The sequence below is a fragment of the Bison bison genome, unplaced genomic scaffold, assembly GCF_000754665.1.
Source record: "Bison bison bison isolate TAMUID 2011002044 unplaced genomic scaffold, Bison_UMD1.0 scf7180017864485, whole genome shotgun sequence".
Lineage (NCBI taxonomy): Eukaryota > Metazoa > Chordata > Mammalia > Artiodactyla > Bovidae > Bison > Bison bison.
This window is the reverse complement of record NW_011495045.1, coordinates 5,560,353-5,580,704: the sequence shown is the minus strand read 5'-3', so window position 1 is coordinate 5,580,704 and position 20,352 is coordinate 5,560,353. Positions and strand designations below refer to the sequence as shown.

The following is a 20,352-nucleotide window of genomic DNA, read 5'->3' as shown; positions in this document are numbered from 1 at the left end:
ACATGACAAGAGTTCCACCCTTAAAATCTGTTAGCATACGTAATAGAGCTTTGATGAAATGAGAGTTTTTTTAGGAAGTGATTTCTTTAAGGTGAGGGATATAACAACTGTTGAAAAAGAATGAAGGGTGTCATTTTTATTTTCAAACGATCTCCTTTATTTTCTATATAAAATATTTAATCCAACCTATTTTCTAAGCTGGATCAGAAAATTTCTTATGTTCAGTTTCAAGCCATTTTGAAACACGTTCTGCAACTCTTATCATCCTTGGTCCATTAAAATACTTCCTGGGGAACGTTCAAGTTACCTTTGAGCTGCTGCTGCTGCTGCTAAGTCGCTTCAGTCATGTCCGACTCTGTGCGACCCCATAGACGGCAGCCCACCAGGCTTCCCCGTCCCTGGGATTCTCCAGGCAAGAACACTGGAGTGGGTACCTTTGAGCTAACGATTAGTATATTCCGGCTTTAGCAAGTGGGTAGTCAGTGAGGGTTCTTCTCACACAGAGTCCGTGAAGCAGCGTGACAGGCCATGCTCTTCTACACACTCATCTTTACCCACTCTGAGAGCCCATGTAGGTTCCTTTGAGAGATGACACTTTCACCATTTGCTACCCATAGGATCTTTGACTGCGGAAAAGGTGAGAGCACTAAAGATAATGTTCCTGGTTCCCAGAGACGGTAAAGGACCGTTTTGTAGAATTATTAGAAAGCACATTTTTTTTTTGGCAGCCTGTTTAGAAAACATTTAGGAATTTAAATGTCAAATACATTTCCCTTATGTCATATACCTAAAGCGTGAAATATCAGGACTCTCAATTCCTGTTCAGAGCAAACCTGTAGCCACAGCTGGCCTTTTGTCTCCTGGATTGGGGCAGGTTAGATTTCCGTGGAGACCCTCAGTTTATGGGTGACATTCTTACTGTGTGAGCTTTAGCTTTATAAGCTATGAAAATGGACATCATAAAATACATTTTTGGCTTGGCTCCCTGAGAAGGTAGGAAGTGTATTCCACTAAGTGACTTGGAGTTTCTTTCTAACTGAAGCCTTTGATTCCTCTAACAGTGAAAATACTCCTGGGTGGGACAAACTGCCATTAGCCACTTTTATTTTAGCTGCAGATACTCTCGCGAGAGCAGGCTTTGATGCACAGGGGATCATCATGGGGACACTTGATAGTCAAAAAGATGGGAGAATATGCTGTGATGAGGGGACATATAATAAATTCAGAGTGATATTGTTGCAGCTGTGTTTTAGGAAGAGATAGTATAGGAAAATTAAAAAAAAAAAAAGAGTACGGACTTTGGAGTCAAGTAGGCCTGGGTTCTAAACTCTGTTGCCTACCTGGTGACCTTGAGCAAATTAGTTAACATCTCTGTTTAACTAATTTCAGTTTCTGTCTGTGAAGTGGGAATAATGATACCTACTTTTAGAAGATTAATGTGAGACTGGATACCATATGTCTGTCATATATAGCATAGTGTCTGTACACAGGTTTCCCCACAAATGTTCTTAATTTGATAATGGTGTATTTGATGGATTAGAGGTAAATGAACCCTTAAGAGGATTTGTAATCTTCCCAAAGCTATTTCTCCTTCCTTAAATTTATTGTTCCCCAACTTGGTTTTTATTACAGTCTGTTCAGACTCATTGTTGGTTTTTCTATCTAGTGACTTTGCTTATTTTGGTACCAGTACCTGGACTTCCCTTGTCTACCTTCTTATGCTACCAAAACTCTTCCTCCCTGAAGCTTTTCCCAACTATTTAAGTCCTAGTGAGCAGTGTCCTCCTTTAAATGGATCTGTGTAGCTCATTTAGCCATTTAATTTTGTCATCTTATTGTCATTTAAATATTTCTGATGTGTATGTCATATATTTGGCTATCATACTGTGAATGCTATGGAAAGAATGACTGCTTCTGTTTCTTTTGTATTCACCATAGTGGCTAAAATAGTGCTGTATATCTCGTAATTAATCTATGCTTTCTGGCTTGAGGAATGAGTATTCATCATGGTTGGGATAATGATGTTGAGAGAAAGCTGGCTATAAAACCTGCAGGTCCTTATAGGCACATGAAATGATGCTCAACATTGCTAATTATTAGAGAAGTGCATTTCAAAACCACAGAGAGATATCATCTCACACCAGTCAGAATGGCCATCATCAAAAAGTCTACAGATAATAAATGCTGGAGAGGGTGTGGAGAAAAGGGAACCCTCCTACACTGCTGGCGAGAATGTAAATTGATGCAGCCAGTGTGGAAAACAGTATGGAGGGTCCTTAAAAAATTAAAAATAGACTTACCATATGATCCAGCAATCCCATTTCTGGGTACATATCTGGAAAAAACAAAAATGCTAATTTGAAGAGATACATGTACCTCAAGGTTCATAGCAGCATTATTTACAACAGTGTCAACAGACACACATATACACACACACTGGGCTATCACTCAGCCATTAAAAGGAATGAAATATTGCCATTTGCAGCAACTTGGATGAACCTAGAGAATATTATGCTTAGTGAAGTAAGTCAGACAGAGAAAGGCAAATACTATATGATACCACTTATATGTGAATCTAAAAAATAATACAAATGAATTTATGTACAAAACAAAAATAGACTCACAGACATAGAATGCAGATTTATGATTACCAGAGAGGAAAGTGGGGGTGAGGGGGACAAATTAGGAGTATAGAGTTAACAGGTACAAACTGCTATATATGAATAAGTAACAAGGATTTACTGCATAGCACAGGGAATTATAACTGTATCCAATATCTTATAATAATCTATAATGGAATATAATCTACAAAAACACAAAACTCCCCTGAATCACTATGCTGTACCCCTGAAACTAATAAAATATTGTAAATCAACTGCACTTCAATTAAAACTACAGTGGCCTATTGTACATTTGGTATGCTCTGGTCATGGGTTGATTTCCATATTCTCTGCTTCAAGATAACTGTTCGGTGACGGTATTAGCTTTACCCCAAAGGTAAAGATTTTCCAGAAGAGCTATGGGAGTCAGCAAAACGCTAGGTGGTAAAACCAGGGACAAGCAGGTCCCGCACGTGCTCTGCGTGTGCAGTGTCTGTCACTGTGCTCCTGGACCTTTCTGTGACTGCGTTTCTTGCAGAGTTCCCTGGATTTTCCTGTGTGGTGGGGGAAGTGCCCTTCAAATCCAGCCCACTCACCTTTGACCCTTTGGAAAGCAGAAGACGCAATTGGTGGCTTACTGTGGCTTCTACACGAACTATGGTCAGGGATTACTTTCTTTCAGTTAAGGGTTTAAAAAGACATTTGTTTTCCTTTGATGATACAAGTAGTAAACACTTATTGTGTAAAATAATGAACGCTACCAATAAGAAAAGAAATCAGCTGTAATCTAATTTGTTGTTGCTGTTGTTTAGTCACTAAGTCATGTCCAACTCTTTGCGACCCCATGGACAGTAACCCTCCAGGCTCCTCTGTCCATGGGATCTCCCGGCAAGAATACTGGAGTGGGCTGCAATTTCCTCCTCCAGGGGATCTTCCCGACCCAGGGATGGACCCTACATCACCTGCATTGGCAGGCGGATTCTTTATCATGAGCCACCAGGGAAGCTCATAATCTAATTACCCAAATATTAAACCACCATAACCATTTTGATGGTTTCTTTTCCTTCACTTTTTTTCTCTTGCATTCATATGTGCATTTGTATGTGAACAATGATCTCAATTATTTTGAAAAATACTGTAGTTCTTTAAGAACTGGTACCAGGATCAAGACTGTAGTGACCAAGCAGGTCTGCCTGGCTTGTGAGAGTACATGTTGTTCTACATTTGTGTTTGGTACTTCTGGTATCAGTCCTGGTTTTAAGTACAGGTTCAGTCAAACAGGCAAAACAGTCATGTTCTCTGTCTTTCCTGTGCATGTGGAATAGCAGCATTATTTTTATTTGCCCTTTGGTTCTGAGTAACATGTTTTACCCAACCTTTGGCTTCAATGCTAAGTGATGCAGTCTGTCTCCTGTTTCTTGTCTGAATGGAAACTAAGAAACATGCCTGACCTCCTGCTTTTCCCTATGCTCTGTCACCTCTGAGTTTAGCAAGAATTAGGAGTGTTTGTAAAGGTTCTGTGGTTTCTACTGTAGTGTTATAATTATACTGCAGCAGTTATTTTTTTTTGCTGCATATTCTTTCATGATAGTTATTGAGTAGCTGTTGAACATCCCATTATTGAACAGGTGGCATTATTCAGTGGTACCTACCAAGATTCTCTTTCAGAATCAAGGTCTGAATTTAGAAGATACCTTCAGTGTCTCCTCTATCTCTTGACAAATCCCAATTTTTGTTCACTATTCCAAGGTGAATGATAACATTTGGTTCCAAATCTGGTATCTAATCTGGGAACTACTAAGTCAATGGATAGAGTTTGGAATAAAAAGTATGTCTTCAGGAGGGAGCTTAAAGACTTTTCTCTGACTTTGGCTTAATGCTTAAGCAGATTTTCAAGAAGCTTGTCCATCTGTTACCATTGAAAAAATTAAAACTGGTCATTGATTAATTTTTTCCCCAAATAGAAATATAGTCTGTTCTGCTATAACATGATGTGCAGTTGCTAAAGATAATGGTGTGGAAAGCCACAAGTCTTGTGGGGAAAATGGAGTTAAGGACACAATACTCACAAACTTTGTCAGTGACATACGGAAGAGATTTGTTGTTGTTCAGTCATTAAGTGGTGTCCTACTCTTTGCAACCCCATGGACTGTAGCCCTCCAGGCTCCTCTGTCCTCCACTATCTCCCAAAGTTTGCTCAAATTCATGTGCATTGAGTTCGTGATGCTATCTAACCATGTCATCCTCTGTCGTCCTCTTCTCCTCCCGCCTTCAGTCTTTCCCAGCATCAGGGTCTTTTCCAATGAGTCAGTTCTTCGCATCAGGTGGCCAAAGTATTGAAGCTTCAGCTTTATCATCAGTCCTTCCAGTGAATATTCAGGATTGATTTCCTTTGGAATTAACTGATTTGATCTCCTTGCAGTCCAAGGGATTCTCAAGAGTCTTCTCCAGCACCACAATTGGAAAGCATCAGTTCTTTGGCACTCAGCCATCTTTATGGTCCAACTCTCCCAACTGTGCATGACTACTGGAAAACCATAGCTTTGACTGCATGGACCTTTGTTGGCAAAGTGATGTCTCTGTTTTTTAATATGCTGTCTAGGTTTGTCATAGCTTTCCTTCCAAGGAGCAAGTGTCTTCTAATTTCATGGCTGCAGTCACCATCCACAGTGACTTTGGAGCCCAAGAAAATAAAATCTGTCAGTTTTTCCCATTCTGTTTGCCGTGAAGTGATGAGACTGGTTGCCACGATCTTAGTCTTTTTAATGTTGAGTTTCAAGCCAGCTTTTTCACTCTCCTCTTTCACCCTCATCAAGAGGCCCTTTCGTTCCTCTTCCCTTTCTGCCATTGTTGTTTAGTCGCTAAGTCATGTCCTAGTCTTTTGGGACCCCATGTATTATAGCCTGCCAGGCTTCTTTGTCCATGGATTTCCCATGCAAGAATACTGGAGTGAGTTGCCATTTCCGTTTCCAGGGGATCTAACCGACCCAGGGATCAAACCCACCTATCGTGCATTGGCAGGTGGATTCTTTACCACTGAGTCACACAGGGAAGGCCCTTTCTGCCACTGGAATGGCATCATGTGCATATCTGAGGTTACTGATATTTCTCCCAGCCATCTTGATTCCAGCTTGTGACTGATCAGCCCAGCATTTCACATGATGTACTCTGCATAGAAGTTAAGTAAGTAGTGTGAAAATATACAGCTTTGACATACTCTTTTCCCAATTTTGAACCAGTCAGTTTTTCTGTGTCCAATTCTAACTGTTGCTTCTTGACCCACATACAGGTTTCTCAGTAGACAGGTAAGGTGATCTGGTACTCTCATCTCTTTAAGAATTTTCTGCAGTCTGTTGTGATCCACACAAAGTGTAGCATAGTCAGTGAAACAGAAGTAGATGCTTTTCTGGAATTCCCTTGCTTTCTTCATGGGCCAACAAATGCTGGCAATTTGATCTCTGGTTCCTCTGCCTTTTGTAAACCCAGCTTGTACATCTGAAAGTTCTCAGTTTATATACTGCTGAAGCCTAGCTTGAAGTATTTTTGAGCATAACCTTGCTAGCCTGTGAAATGAGCACAATTGTATGATAGTTTGGACATTCTTTGGCATTGGGATTCTTTGGGATTCGAATGAAAACTGACCTTTGCCAGTCCCATGGTCACTGCTGAGTTTTCCAAATTTGCTGACATACTGAATGCAGCACTTTAACAGAATCATCTTTTAGGATTTGAAATACCTTAGCTGGAATTCCATCACCTCCACTAGCTTTTTTCGTATAGCAACCTAACAAAAACAGAAGGATAGTTTTATATGTGTTCAGTTCAGTTCAGTCGCTCAGTCATGTCTGACTCTTTGTGACCCCATGAACCGCAGCATACCAGGCCTCCCTGTCCATCACCAGCTCCTGGAGTTGACCCAAACCCATGTCCATTGAGTCGGTGATGCCATCCAACCATCTCATCCTCTATCATCCCTTTCTCCTCCTTCCCTCTATCCCTCCCAGCATCAGGCTCTTTTCCAGTGAATCAGTTCTTCCCATCAGGTGGCCAAAGTATTGGAGTTTCAGCTTCAACATCAGTCCTTCCAGTGAACACCCAGGACTGATCTCCTTCAGAATGGACTGGTTGGATCTCCTTGCAGTCCAGGGGACTCTCAAGAGTCTTCTCCAACACCACAGTTCAAAAGTATCAATTCAAAAACAAACAAACAAACAAAAGTATCAATTCTTTGGCACTCAGCTTTCTTTATAGTCCAACTCTCACATCCATACATGACCACTGGAAAAACCATAGCCTTGACTAGACAGACCTCTGTTGACAGAGTAATGTCTTTGCTTTTAAATATGCTGTCTAGGTTGGTCATAACTTTCCTTCCAAGGAGTAAGTGAAGTGAAGTTGCTCAGTCGTGTCCGACTCTTTGCGACCCCATGGACTATAGCCTACCAGGCTCCTCGATCCCTGGGATTTTTCCAGGCAAGAATACTGGAGTGGGTTGCCATTTCCTTCTCCAGGGGATCTTTCTGACCCAGGGATCGAACCTGGGTCTACCACATTGTAGGCAGACGCTTTACCATCTGAGCTACCAGGAAAGCCCTCCAAGGAGTAAGCGTCTTTTAATTTCATGGCTGCAGTCACCATTTGCAGTGATTTTGAAGCCCCAGAAAATAGTCTGACACTGTTTCCACTGTTTCCCCATCTATTTGCCATGAAGTGATGGGACCGGATACCATGATCTTCGTTTTCTGAATGTTGAGCTTTAAGCCAACTTTTTCACTCTCCTCTTTCACTTTCAACAAGAGGCCTTTTAGTTCCTCTTCACTTTCTGCCATAAGGGTGGTATCATCTGCATATCTGAGGTTACTGATATTTCTCCCGGCAATCTTGATTCCAGCTTGTGCTTCTTCCAGCCCAGCGTTCTTCATGATGTACTCTGCATAGAAGTTAAATAAGCCTTGACGTACTCCTTTTCCTATTTGGAACCAGTCTGTTGTTCCATGTCCAGTTCTAACTGTTGCTTCCTGACCTGCATACAGATTTCTCAAGAGGCAGGTCAGGTAACTGGTATTCCCATCTCTTTCAGAATTTTCCACAGTTTATTGTGATCCACACAGTCAAAGGCTTTGGCATAGTCAATAAAGCAGAAATAGATGTTTTTCTGGAACTCTCTTGCTTTTTCGATGATCCAGCGGATGTTGGCAATTTGATTTCTGGTTCCTCTGCCTTTTCTAAAACCAGCTTGAACATCTGGAAGTTCATGGTTCATGTATTGCTGAAACCTGGCTTGGAGAATTTTGAGCATTACTTTACTAGTGTGTGAGATGAGTGCAATTGTGTGGTAGTTTGAGCATTCTTTGGCATTGCCTTTCTTTGAGGTTGGAATGAAAACCGACCTTTTCCAGTCCTGTGGCCACTGCTGAGTTTTCCAAATTTGCTGGCATATTGAGTGCAGCACTTTCACAGCATCATCTTTCAGGATTTGAAATAGCTCAACTGAAATTCCATCACCTCCACTAGCTTTGTTCGTAGTGATGCTTCTTAAGGCCCACTTGACATCACTTTCCAGGTTGTCTGGCTCTAGGTGAGTGATCACACAATTGTGATTATCTTGGTCATGAAGATCTTTTTTGTACAGTTCTTCAGTGTATTCTTGCCACCTCCTCTTAATATCTTCTGCTTTTGTTAGGTCCATACCATTTCTGTCCTTTATCAAGCCCATCTTTGCATGAAATGTTCCCTTGGTATCTCTAATTTTCTTGAAGAGATCTCTAGTCTTTCCCATTCTATTGTTTTCCTCTATTTCTTTGCATTGATCACCGAGGAAGACTTTCTTATCTCTCCTTGCTATTCTTTGGAACTCTCCATTCAAATGCGTATATCTTCCCTTTTCTCCTTTGCTTTTCGCTTCTCTTCTTTTCACAGCTATTTGTAAGACCTCCCCAGACAGCCATTTTGCTTTTTTGCATTTCTTTTTCTTGGGGATGGTCTTGATCCCTGTCTCCTGTACAATGTCACGAACCTCAGTCCATAGTTCATCGGGCACTCTGTCTATCAGATCCAGTCCCTTAAATCTATTTCTCACTTCCACTATATAGTCATAAGGGATTTGATTTGGGTCATACCTGAATGGTCTAGTGGTTTTCCCCACTTTCTTCAATTTCAGTCTGAATTTGGCAATAAGGAGCTCATGATCTGAGCCACAGTCAGCTCCCGGTCTTGTTTTTGCTGACTGTACACAGCTTCTCCATCTTTGGCTGCACTGTATGTGTTACATGGCTAAAAATGCATAAATGCTACAATAATACGGAGTTTACCTTGAAAGAGACCTCAGGTATGCTTCTTGAAGTGGCATTAGGAGGGCTGTAGCTTGTGAAGTAAGGATTATCTGAAATACGACAGAAAGTTGTAATGCCAAATATGGATGATATGGATGGGTATGTCTCATAACATGCAGTGAACTGAAGAAGCTGGGAGATATTTGAGTGTGGGCACTTTGTATATATCTGGACTGATTGGTTCAGTTGGGTGCAGTTTTCTGGATTCATCTAGTTTTTCTTGTGGATTAAATGATACGTAAGCAAATGTGGAGAGTGAATTATGCTCACATTGTTCAGTTGCATTGAAACAAATGTGCATATTCAAAACAAATGTTAGAACAGAACTGATTGTGTATTATTTTCATCTTTCTCCCCGCTTTTACCATTTAACCAGTGGAAAGAATTATGGTTTTGGAAGGTATAGGTATCATAAAGTTTAAAGATCTTTTTCACTTTATGGGTGAAAAAACTGGGGCTTGGGTTGTAACCTGACAAAGCTTAGTCCTAAGATAAAAGCTTGGTTTCAGGATTCCCCAGTATTATTTTTATTCTTTTCGTGACTCCTGTTAGTTCCAAAGTCACATATAATGTATCACTTGAATGTATGTTTTCATGCAATGGTTAATTGTTCTTTCATGTAGAAGGACTGAATAGACCCTTAAGTTGTTGAGCATTACATTTTTAAGAGGTTATTTTTCATTTCTAGAGCTCTGTTACATGTATGCCAGATACTTTATATAATTATTGTGTTTATCAAAAGAAATTGGTGTCTAGTCCCTTTTTTTAATCTCTTCCTTCCTTTTTTCTTTTAATCATTTTTCCTACTGTTATTCAAAGTCCTTATTTGAGGAGAAAAGTAATTACCTGATAGATATCCTTGGTAATTACTATCAGCCTTGAGTAGCAGAGCAGGCAGATTAAAATTGCTGTACTATGTTCAGTACAGTAAAATTGGAATCCACTCTGAATTTAAGTATGTTCAAAATGCTTCTTTAAAATTAATTCACTCATATCCATTGTGTTGGCATTTAGAAATGATGTTTTCATGATCTTTAGTGATTGAATGACCCCAGCATTTTACCTGTGAGTTTATGTTTTTATAGGGAAGTAAATTTTTACTTGTGAATTTAAAGATTCATTCAACAAATATACATTTATCAAGGCTTTATGGGAGGCAATAAAACTATAAATCTGTGACTGTGGGTGACAATTACTTTTTAAAATTTAATTTTAGTATATAAAAAATAAATGAAAAATCCAGAAAAATACTTGAAATCTTTCCCTATCAGATGTTTCATCCTAGGCCCCAGAATTCCTATTTGAAAAATAGAGAGACAATCCCAGGATCGTACTGATGTCTGGCAGAATGATGTGGTGGCAAGAGCACTGACTGGGCTGGGAGTTAGGAGAAGCTGAGACTCTTTTCTAAAATTCAGTGAAATGTATTTTATTCTTATATGATTTCATGGGTTTCCGAGACCCTTGAAATAGCTTTGCATCTCTAATTTGCTGTAGCTACACCTGACTTCCAATTGTAGTGTTTAGATTTCAGCTTCTCCCATGACCTGTTTTCTAATCAAGATATTTCATGGTAGAAAGTGTTATCTTGAAACATGATTTCTGGGCCATGCGACCTAATGACCAGACGTGGAAGTCTCTCTGCTGTTTCTGTCCCAAAGTTGAGCATCTGTGTCATGGCACCTGAGTGTGATGTTTGAGAGTTGGGAAGACATGGCTGCACACTCCATCTCTGGCAAAACCCCTGTGAGAAAAAGCTGTGAGAGTATTATTGCCCCATCCCCTTGGCCCACTGCTCCCCACCAGAATGCACAGCTTTTATTATTGATGTCTTGATCTCTGGCTCAGGCCTTTTCTTTTTAGAGTCTGTATTTTTGTTTACCTCTAGGGTGGCCTTAAATTGTCATCCTTAATGTGTAATATCCTTACATCTTCCTGATAAGATGTAAACAATGCAATACTGATTATCAATAAATCGTTTGAATTCCCCTCCCACCGCCTTTCTTTTTCTTTTGCTTTAGAGGTGCTGATTTTTTCTTCTTCAAAGCTTCCAGTGGGTTGTTAGAAATGAAAAGAAGTCACATTTCTTTCAAAATGAGTCTTAAACGCTTGTATTTTACAAAATTTTAAACTAAGGCATATTTTTAGCTTCGACAGCTGGTTGATATGTAGCCTGTGACTAATGAAATGAAACACATTTTTGTTTCACCATCATGTGTTAATGTCACCCTACAATTTTGTTATTTTTGATGCAAGAAAGAATGATTAAATCTGAAGAAACAAAAAAAAAAAAAAAATGAGCTCTTTGGTTACAAATCCAGCCTTTTGATTTTTGAATTGTAGATGATGTGGTATGGAGTATGGTCTCAGATTGTGCACTGAGATATTGATAAAATCTAGAGAAGAAACTATTCTTTCTGATTCTCTTAGCCCTAAGGGGCAGTAGTCACTTGGTGTTACCAGTGGTTCAAACTGAGAAATCTCAGACTCTAAATAGTCACGGTAAAATGTGTGATCCAGAATTTATGAAGAAAAATCCTTATCTCCAAAGACAAAATCCTAGAACATAAACTAATAGGTTAATGTTGATTTTCTTTGGGTGGTAGAGTTATAAGTGATTTTTAAAATGCATTTTAAAGATATTTTGATAACAAATGATATCTTACTTTCATAATTTAAAAAAGTTACCATAATAAGGGCTATAGATATCAAATCTTTGAAACTACCAAGATCTCTGGTAGGCTTTACAAACAAAACTCAGCACACAGTCAGCTGACATTAGGTTTTTGTCTTTAAGCACAAGAACCTTCCACTCAGAGTTGGAAGATAGATTTTCTGTTACATTTTTTTTTTTTTTATACCTCGTAGGCTTCTGGCCTCTGAAGTCATTTCAGTCACTGTATCTAAGACTACTTTTGCTGTTCTTTCTGAAAATTAGATGTAGATTGCTTCAAAGAAATAGATTTGGTTTATCTGTTGCAAGCTATGAGGAAAAAATTTTTTTTTAAAAAACCTAAAACTAAAAGAGAATGCTGCTGTGGCAAAGAAATTATGAAGTAATATGTTCAGTTCTTCCAGACAGGAAGAGCGTTAAAGAATTTATTTTTCTACACAAATAAAATTAAATAATTTGGTTATTGGTGAGGTATGGACAAAAGGCCGTGTCCATCCAGTTGAGAGAGCGTCTGTGGACAGGTGCATCCCCAGCAGTCCTGGATCACTGGCTTAAAAAGACAGTGACGTGTAAGTCTTATCAGCACAATAAGTGTTCTCTCCAGTCTTTTGTCATCTGTTTATTCTTAACTATTTTTGAATGTTTTTCTTTTTGTTCCTTCTTTATTCATCTACTCAGTATCTGACTCTTTATTGTTCTAAATTTTGTGCTAAAGATTCAAAGGTGACAAGAAACATAGTCTCCTGTCATTGAAGAAAAGTCCTGAACAAATGGAAAAGGAAAGGAAAAGTTTATGGGGATAAAAAGGAATTTGGAAAACTCTGTAAGAAGCAGAAAAAAAAAAGTTTTTTAACCAGCGTCCCTGATAGGTTAAAGGAAAAGTTTGGGGACCATAAAAAAAAAAGCATGTTTTTTGAAAAGGTCACAGTCAGAAAATAAGAGCTTCTGGAAATTAAAAATAAGTTACTGAGATTTTAAAAATCAATAATGAGCTTGATTAGAGGCCAAAGTTGAAATCTTCAATACAGTGACAATACAAAAACAGAACAGAAAAACGAAGAGAGAGAAAATAGGAAAAGGAAAAAAGATCAGAGAATCCAGCATCTAGCTAATAGGAAGTCCAGAGAGGGAGAACAAGGGAAATGGAGAAAAGAAAATTGCCAAAGAAAAAATGTGAGGAAATTGCCCAAGAACTAAACGATACTGCTTTTCAGTTTCAAAGAGCCCACAAAGTGTACCTAAAATGATGAATAAGAAATGATTCATACCCAGATCACTAAGCACCAAAAGAAGTTAATGTATATTATTATTATTAATAATTGAAAAATCAAGAGCTACCAGAATAAAGCATTGGAAGAGCTGAAAGTTGCCTCTGGGAAGTGGGACCTGGCAATGGGAAGGTACTGTTTTTCCTAATAAGCTTCTTGTACCATTTTGAACTATGCACATAAACGTTATTTTAATAGACCTGAAGGTGAATTTAGAGAAACCCGTAAATCATTTCCTCGCAGTTCAGTAAGAGAGAGAGTTCTAAAATATTTTCAACAGTGTAATAAGTGCCCCCCGTCTGCTGTGGAAGCACAGATAAAATGGGAAGGGCTCTTCCTACTTCTCTGTTTGGAGGCAGCTTCACATGAGAGGTAGCAGAGGATCTGGGTCTTACAGGAGAATTACTGGTTCCCTGGAGGAGTAAGGAAAAGGAACGTTTTCCATCAAAGGGAACAGCATGTGGAAAGCCTTCAAGAATGAAAAAGCATTGAGTGTTTAGGGGGAAATAAATGGTTTGAAGTTTCTAGATTTGAAGTAATTGGGCAGAGCATGTTTCATTTCTTGTCATTGTTTATGTATGTGACTGTGTTCTCTAACAGATTATACACTTATTTAAGGACAGGAGTTCATGCCACCTCCACAGTACCTCTCTTAGGGCTTATACATAGCAGATAGTTTAAATATTTAACTAAAATAGCCCTTCATTTAATCCTCTTGAACTCAAGAGAGGCCTCCCCAGGCCCTGGTAATAGTAAAAGTTCAGACTAGGATTTGAGCAGTGTCCTTCTTCAAGGTCTGGGTGTACGCTGATGAGTGTACGAGGTTACAAGCCCCTGGAGGGCAGCGATCACATCCTTTCCCAGTGATGCCTTCCCACCAAGGCATCACTGCAATGGCCCAGCATTGGCAGATAGTTATTGGATGAACCTTTTCACTTTTATTAACAGATGCCAGACTGAAAGAGAGAAATGCTCCTGCTTCCTCTTGTTTTAATGAGATCCTTACATGACTAAAAACCCTGATTTCTGTAGTGGTCTCTGCCTGCCTTTAGTGAGGAAGAGAGCTAAGTAGGTTTATTTTATCTACCAAGATTCCAACCCACTAAAAAGATTCATATTATTTATTGCTTTAACATTATAGCGTTAACCGTAAGACTGGTTAGCAGTTTATTTTTTAGAAAACAACTTTGATATTTCCTTGTGATTAGTGTTGTTTCTATTATTTTTCTTTCAAGTCTCATCAACCTGTTTAGTCCTCTCCATTTCTCCTCTCACGTTGAAGGATTTTCAGGAGGATTTCATGAGTTTTTGGCATTCAGTTTATATTATTTGGGTTTGTTTTTGAGAAAGACACCCTTCTCTTACAGATACAAGTTTACCAGTTGAGTCACATATACCATCCCCCCAGATCTTGAGGCTCCTTGCTGCTTTATTTTCATTTTAAAAAGCTCTTTTATTTTGAAATCATCACAGATTCACAGGAAGTTACAAAGATTAATAGTACAGAGGAGGTGCGTGTACCCTTCATGCGGTTTCCCCCAGTGTACTTATAGTATAATTCCAAAACCAGGAAATTGACCTTAGTACAGTTCTGTGCCATTTTATCAGCTGTGTAAATTCATGTAACACCACTGCAGTCAAGGTACAGAACTGTTCCATCACCACAAAGATCATCTTTGTCCTGCTTCTTAATAGTTACAGCCCATCTCTACCATCACTGACCCCTGGCAACTGCTGGTTTGTCTCTATTTCTATGATTGTGTTATTTTGAGAATTTTATATAAATGGAATTACGTAGTGCGTTACCTTTGAAATGATCTTTACCCTCCTCAGCATAATGCTCTTAAGATCCATCCAAATTGTACACTTTGGTCTTTATATCTGACTAGTATTTGATACTATCGATATACTATGGTTTGTTTAACCCTTTACCTATTGAAAGACATTTTGGTTGTTTCCAATTTTTGACTCTTACAAATAAAGCTGTTATACATCTTTGTGTACAGGTTTTTGTGTGAATATACATTTTAATTTCTCTGGGATAAATGCCCAGGAATGTGATTGCTGGCTCATATGGTAGGTATAATATATGTTTAGTTTTTCAGAAACTGCCAAGCTGTTTTCCAGATTGGCTGCACCAGTTCAAGTGATGTGCAGAAATCTTACCTCCCTTTGCATTCCTTTACCTTCCCCTGTTTATGATATAATTGTCTTAAATATTTTCTCTACATATATTGAGAACAACATTAGAATATGTTATAATTTTGCTTCCACCTCTAAACATAATTTAGAAAATGCAAGAGAAGGGACCTGTATTATTTTTATCTGTATGCTTATGCTTTCTCTTCTTGCTTCCTTCCTAATCTTACGTGATTTCTTCTCTTATCATCATTCTGTTTCATGAATTTCTATAGCCATTCTTTCAGGGTAGGTCTGCCAGTAACATGTTTTCTTGGTTTTCCTTCATCTAGGAACTTAAAATTTATGGTGTAGTTGATTTTCAATGTTGCGTTAGTTTCAGATATACCACAGAGTGGTCCAGTTATATATATATATGTATATGTCAGATTCTTTTCCATTATAGATTATTACAAGATATCAAACATAACTCCCTGTGCTGTACAATAGGCCCTGGCTCTTTATTTTGTATGTAGCAGGATGTATCTAGTTTATCCCTCCCCACCTCTTGCCCCTTTAATAACCATGTTTGTTTTTAATGTCTGTGAGTGTGTTGCTGTTTTGTAAATAAGTTCATTTGTACCATTTTTTTTAGATTCCACACATGGGTGATATTGTATTTGTCTTTGTCTTTGTGCTTCACGTAGTTTGCTAATCTCTAAGTCACTTCGTGCTGGTACTTGGGCTCAGTCGCTATGTGCAACTCCATGCGACCCCATGGACTGTGGCCCACCAGGCTCCTCTGTCCGTTGGGTTTCCCAGGCAAGAACAGTGGAGGGGATTGCTGTTTCTGTCTCTCGGGTCTTCCCAAGCTGGGATCGAACCCACATCTCCTGCGTTGGCAGGTGGATTCTTTACCACTGAGCCATGAGGGAAACCCCTAGGTCCGGCCATGTTGCTACAGATGGCATTGCTTCATTCTTTTTGTCGCTGAGTAATATTCTATTGAATATATATAATTACAACACATCCTCTCTATTCATTCATATGTCATGGACTTATAGGGGGCTTCCATGTCTTCACTATTGTAAATAGTGCTACTATGAACACTGGAGTGCATGTATCTTTTCAATTTTAGAGTTTTCATATTTTCCAGATAATATGCTCAGAAGTGAGATTGCTGGATCCTATGGCAATTCTATTTTTAGGTTTTTAAGGAACCTCTGTACTGTTCTCCATAGTGGCTACATCAATTTACATCCCCACCAACAGTGTAAGAAGGTGCCCTTTTCTCCACACCCTCTCCAGCATTTATTATTTGTATACATTTTGATGAGGCCATTCTGACCAGTGTGCATCCTGGAAATGTTTTGATTTCCCCTTGATATGGAATTCTGGGTTGACAATTTTTTTCATTTAACACTTGAAAAATCTGTCCGTTTCTCTGGCATCCACGTTTCCTGATGAGAAACCCGCTGTCGCCCTAATTCTTTCTCCCCTATAGGTGCGGGTCATTTTTCTCTGGCTGCTTTCAAGAGTTTTTCTTTGTTTACAGTTTTCAGAAGTTGAATTATGATGTGTCTTAGAGTGTATATCTTTGAGTTTAGTCTGTTTGGGGGTTACTCAGCTTCTTGATGCCATAAGTTTAAGTCTCTTGCCAAATTTGGGGAGCTTTTGGCCATTATTTTAGTACCTTTCCAGCCCTGCCTCTTCTCTCGTTCTGGGGCTCAATGACATGAGTGTTAGATCTTCTGTTACAGTTTCACAAGCTCCCGAAGCTCTCTTCTCCTCCCCCGACCCCCAGTTCTTTTTCTTTCTGTTATTCCAATATTGTATTATTTTGTGATTCTGTTTTCCAGTTCACTGATTCTTTCCTCTGATTCCTCTGTTGTGCTGTTTAGCACATGCACTGAGCTTTTAATTTCAGTTCTTGTCCTTTTTTATTTCTAAAATTTCCGTTTGGTTTTTCTTCCTTTGTTTCTTTGGTGAAACCTTTTCTTTGCCATGACTTTCTGTTCTTTTGTTTCAAGCATGTTTGTGGTTGCTCATTGAAGCATGTTTATCACGGTGGCTTTAAAATCTTTGTTAGGTAATGGTAACATCTCTGTCATTCCTGTGTTGGAGTTTGTTTGTTGTCGTTTGTCGTGTCATGAGATCTTCCTTACTTTGGAACCTGGGTATTTTGAGTATTATGAGACTCTGATTCTTCTGTTTTAAGCTTCTGCTTTAGCCAACCTCCTCTGACCCTACTGTGATGGGAAGAAGGGAGTGTTGCCTTGTTACTGACAGTTGGGGATAGAAGTCCACATTCCCCACGTGGCCTCCGCTGATACCTGGGGCTAGACAGGGGTGTTTGTTACTGCTGGATGGCAGCGGGGGTTCAGGCTGTCTACTAGTCTCTACTGATACCACCTTGGCTGTTGGAGGGCAGTCATGCCTTTTCACTACTCTCTGTGTAGCCTCTACTGATGCCACGAGTGTGTTTGTGGAGGGGGCATGGTCTCGTTACTTTTGGACAGTAGTGAAAGTTCTGACCCTCCACGGGGCCCTCTCCAACACCACCCTAGTATTTGAGAGGCTGGCTGCCCCGTTACTGCCAGGGAGTGGGGGAGTCCAGGCTCCACGCAGGGCTTCCAGCTCTTGCCGTGCTGTGGTGAGGGAGGAGGGACACTGGTGCTGCCCACCTCCCTACTGGGTCTTCTCTCACACCATCCAGGCTGGCAGGAGGCGTCCCTCTTACAGCTTGATGAAGGTGCGAAACTCAGTTCTCTCCACTGGGCATTTACTGTCAGAGGTGTGGGTGGAATGATCTGTTTTTGAGGGCGTGTTGGCCAGTATGTTAGGGTTCTCAAAAGAAACAGACCAATAGAATGTGTGCATGTGTGTGTGTGTGTGTGTGTGCAGGTGTATGTGTGTGTGAGTGTTTGTATGTATCAGAGAGAGATTGATTTAGGGAATTGCCTCACAATTGGTGGGGGCTGGTCTGAAGTCTGCAGGGTTGATTGGCAGACTGAAGACCTAGGGAAGAATTGATGTCGCAACTCCAGACAGAATTCTCTCTTCCTGGTGGGGAGGAGGGGGTGAGAGAATACTTGTTTTTTTATTAAGGTCATCAACTAATTGGGTGAGGCCCGTCCACATTATGAAGGGTAGTCTGCTTTACTCAGAATCTACTGATTTAAATGTTAATCTAATCTTAAAATATCTTTGTAGCAACATATTTGGCCTGATATTTAGACATTGTGGCCAAGTAGGTTGGCACATAAAATTAATGATCACTATTGGAATAGAGTGGTTATTGTCTAAAAGTATTGCTCCTCGAGTCCTGAGGTTCCTAGCCAGTCTGCCTTCTTTCATCTACTCTTTGGAGTTGTCTTATATGTGTTTCATGTGTGGTGTCCAGGGTTTCAGCTGGACTCAGCAGAAGGAATATGGAAAAGTACCTTCTCTGGTTTTTCTTTGTCACCTTCTTTTAACATATTAGATTAAATGCTTCATTGATATTTGAGGCCATAGGTTTTTATTTCTAATTCTCTCCTCTATTTTCTCCTGAAATTTAAATTCTTCCTTCTGTGCATGTATGTTTTTTAATTTAACTTTTGGCTGTGCTGGGTCTGCGTTGCCGCTTTCTCTAGTGGTGGAGAGCACGGCCTGCTCTCCAGCTGCAGTGCACAGGCTTTTCACTGGAGTGGCTTCTCTTGTCACAGAGCACAGACTCTAGGGTGTGTGGCTTTCCGTCGTTGTCGCCCGTGGGCTCAGTAGTTGTGGCCCTCAGGCTTACTTGCCCTGCATCATGTGGACGCTCCCAGACCCGGGATTGAACTCATTCCCCCTGCATTGGCAGGTGGATTCTTAACCCCTGGATCACCTGTGTGTTTTTTAAGAAATACCACGTTTTTTGGACTAGAGTGTCTAGTCTATGATTTTCTCTGGGAGTTCTTTTCCTCCAGATTTTTGTTTGAGATTTTCTTCATCTGGTTGGAGGTTTTTCTAAGCACATTCACTCTTAGTGAGATGTATCAATATTCTGATCCTTGCCACAAATGCAGTAGTCTATAAGTCATAATTCAGAAATACAGTACTGTGATTCGGTCCCATTGTTTGTATTCTTCTGTTCACCTCCCTTATCTTTCTCTTCCAAACTTCCGACCTTTAACTTGGAAAGAAATTGAAAGTATCATCTCTTGGCTTCAGAGACCTTCAGCATCCTATCTGTGACCTCAGGGTCTCTTAAGACACAGACTTGCCTTCTTCTGTCCTTTGTTTCTGATGTGAGTTGGCAGAGCTTAGCGTTTGGCTGATTTATGTCTTGGCTGGTTCGCTCTCAAGTTTGATGTATTGCAGGAAGACGGAATACTTTTCTACCTTTCTTTTACCCGTGTTAGGTCTGTTTTCACAGTCAGTGGCATTTGCAGAGACTCTAATTCAAAGCCTGGGAACCACAGCTGCTTCACATAACATAGCCTCATCCACCTGGCCTGTTTGTCTGGCTCACTTACACCTGTGAGTCTCACAAAGGTAGTTTGCTATTCCTGTCATGCCACTCTTTTCGGCTGCCCTTCCTCCAGCTAGTCTGCCAAACCACTTTTCCAACTACGGATCTTGTTTTCTACAGGAGTTCTTGCAGATTGAGCAAAGGAGACCTTCTTATATTTCTTTTTATTTTGTTATTGCAACACAATTTTCCCATGGCTGTTTACCAGATCTAATCCCATATTATGCACCATCTATTTCCCTTTAAAAACAAATCACCACTCAATTATCTATGTTAGTAGAAAAAGCAGTATATTAATAACCCCTACTCTTGAATATATTTTGCTACTAATATTTTGGGAATTCACAGAATTTCAAATAAACTAAAAAAGCTACCCATTAAAACCCAGCATAAGAATCATCAGAAAATTATCACCTTCCCCAGTCCATTTTCCCTTACTTTGCTTTTTCCAGTATTCATATAGAGAACACGTTATAGGTTGATGCTTAAATGTTAACCTAGGCAGAGCTTTGTTTATTGAATTTATACTGTTTTGAATGGGTGATGAAAACAACTGTGAAAGGTTTGAGTTTAAAAAGCCATTTCCTCTTCTTGGAATGCAAAATATATACCAGGAACTGATAATAATATCAATCAACTAATAAAGCAGAGAAAATTATAATAGAAAATTATGTGAACATGTTTTCCCAGCTCCAAATGATTAAAAATTAATTTTCTGTTATTTTTTATTTTTACTTTGGCACAACTGTTTTATTCCATTGGCTGAATGCCATTTACATTTCCTTACCTCGTATTATCCATCTCAAGTAGTGAACTCCTAAAGGGCACGTATCTATCTATATGTTTGTCTTCCTTTGGTCCTCTT

At 39.5% G+C, this 20,352-nt stretch overlaps 1 protein-coding gene across 1 annotated transcript in view; it reads left to right on the top strand.

The window, feature by feature from the left end:
* The window catches only part of ALG9 (ALG9, alpha-1,2-mannosyltransferase), a 110,749-nt gene that overhangs the window by 50,538 nt on the left and 39,859 nt on the right, over positions 1–20,352 (top strand). The window lies entirely within an intron of this gene.